This window comes from Bactrocera neohumeralis, chromosome 5 (genome assembly GCF_024586455.1).
Source record: "Bactrocera neohumeralis isolate Rockhampton chromosome 5, APGP_CSIRO_Bneo_wtdbg2-racon-allhic-juicebox.fasta_v2, whole genome shotgun sequence".
Lineage (NCBI taxonomy): Eukaryota > Metazoa > Arthropoda > Insecta > Diptera > Tephritidae > Bactrocera > Bactrocera neohumeralis.
Window position 1 is genome coordinate 52720531 of NC_065922.1, and position 2883 is coordinate 52723413.

Here is a 2883-nt window from a genome sequence, read left to right on the forward strand (position 1 = left end):
CACAAACACATAAACAAGCGAAAATCCACAGCGCCAGCGCGTGCATATATTTGCGTAGTTTTCACACAGAGTTGCATTAAGCTAACAGTACACTTGTGCTGTAAATATTGCAGGAACTCAAGCTGATTAGATGCGGCAGTTATTTGCATAAACTTAGCCATGCCTTTGTGTGTTGCAACCGATATTTATGCAACAAATACCTACTTACCGACTACTGTGCTCAATTCAGTGCCAATTCGGGACTGAAAATGCAGCCAAGTCCGGTGGCTAACTGTATTTCCAATAAGGAAGCAGGTTTCTTCTTCTTATGTTGCCATCAACAGTTACCTTTTGAGTTGTGGACATTGCATGAATGGGTGTATTTTGTCCAGAAAAGGTGTCCGGCGATGAGCAAAATTTTTCTACTTAAAGTCATCTGAAATCCAAAAACCAAGAGTATTTAGTGTTATGGTTCATCTAGTATTCACAATTAATAAATTACGAAAGTTCATAATTCTTCATGCTTCTGCGGTGTGCTTCCTTTGTGGGGAGAGATTAGTACGCCGCATTGTTTACTGAAATCAAAGTAACTCTTAAATGTCCTTCTCGGACTTTAAAAATACATATGTCTCGCTCTTACATCCAGTCCAGAAAGGGAGAAAGTCAGTAGGCGATTGTTTTCCGATGGCATACTGACTACAATGCTATTCTGCTTTAAAATATTTAATATTACAGCCTTTATTTTAAAGCACTGGATTAAGGAAGTTTTAAGGGGTTACGTACAGTTGAAAGGTCGAGAAAACCGAATTTTCCATAATTTTTTCTGATAAAATTTTTAGTTTATTGACCAAAAAATTTATACACATATTATGGCATCTTTAGCAAAATTTTAAGATTTATTATTGCTAAAAATATTTATTTGGAAAGGAACTACAGCTTCGGGAGCTTCTCTCAAAAAAGACGTTTTGCGGTGACCACTATACCTCTGAACTGGATCCTCTGTTATTTTAACACCAAACAGGTTTCGTTAAATTAATGGTAAATCTGATTAAGATAGGAAAGAAAAAGCAAATACATTTTTGTTTGTCTAAATGGCGGTTTCTCAATAAAAAAATTTATTTTTGACCAAAATTTCGACCTTAAGTTGTTTATAAAAAATTATTTATCGGTGAGAAAAAATCTTTATTTAATTACTAAAAAATATATTTCAAAAGCTCGGTTTAGTCGTTTTCGAGCAATATTGGTCACCAACTTTGAAAAAACCCTTTTAAAAAAAACGGGTTTAAAGTTTGGTCTTGTACTTTCAAGCGCCCTGAAAAGCCATTCAAATGTTTGTGTAACTTCGAAAATATTTTCCGAAATGAAATGAAATATTCCGTATGTAATTCTTCAATATATATACATTAAGAAAATAAAAATAAAAAAAATCGTTTTTTTTAATATTTCTAACTGTATATTTACTCTGACAAACAATTTCGAAGCGTCTTACTATAGTGTAACGCGATAATGCGATAGTGATGAATTGACAAACCTGACAGAACACACTGACAAATCTTGACATGAATCCGTAAACAAACATGGGCGCCACGAGCTGTCAAAATCACGTCGTTCCTATTATTAGACGTTGTTCATACACGAACTTCTACCTCAGTTTGAGATATAAAGCTGAAATATTGCACACATGATTTTCTCATAATTAAGCTACTGATTTGTCGGAACCATCAATATTGGAGAACTATATGATACAGCTGCTATACAATCTGATGGATCAAAATCGAGTTCGTGAACGGAATCTTCTTTATTTAACGAGTAATCTTGACTGACTTTGGCTTTAATTATTTGCTCGAGGCAATGGTGAAATCTCTGAAATATTAATCAGATCGACCCACTGTAGCTTATAGCTCCCATACAAACTGACCGATCAAAATTAAGCCCTTCCATGGAAAACTTTTTTATTTGACAAGGCATCGTCGCGAAATTTTGCATATAATATTATTTTAGGCAACGCCACAATCTCCGAACAAACTCTTATCTTATCTTTCGCGGTGCTAAAACCAATAGTTGTCGGCCCATAATTTCGACCTCTTTTTACGAATAGCTTCGTGCAAATGACGCATAACACTCAAATAGTATTCCTTGTTGACAGTTTGGCTGGTCGGAAGGAATTCGGAGTGCACCACATCTCGATAATCGAAGAAAAGTGTCAACATAACCATTAGATTTTTAACCTACTTTGACGTGTTTTTCGGTTTCGGCTCATCTCAACCACCATAGTTGATCGATTGATCGCCTGTTTCCGCCGTGTCGTAGGCATAGATCTAAGACTGATCGCAAGTAATATTATAATAATACATTTCATGACATCCTGGTAGTGAGAAAGCATTGTTTCACAGACGTCAACGCGGCGCTGTTTTTCGAGAATATTGAGTGATTTTGGAATCAATTGTGCTTTCACTTTTTTAGGCCCAAATGATCTTTCAAAATGGTTTTCACTGATCCTTCCGGTATTTCAACGATGCCAATAAGATATCTGACTCTTAATCGTCCATTCGCAAGCAGAAATTTTAGACGGAACTCGTCGTCAACGAGTTCTCAACCATTTTTAAATAATTTGTACCAATCAAAAATACTTGCTCGCGACAAACAATTATCACCAAAGGCCTTTTCTAACATCCTGATGTCTCTGACAGTCATACCAACACAGAAAAAATATTTCGACTAGTTTTTTCCCACAGTAGGATGCATCTCTTCCATATCTTAATCAAATTATCTTTCCAATAGATTGCGATTGCCTATTCTCTCCTCTACGGCCATGGTCATATCAGTCTTTGTTTATTTGCATGTCTGCCTGATTTACTTTTTCTGAAACTCGCTGATGATTGTCATTAAAAAGTTCGGGAAATT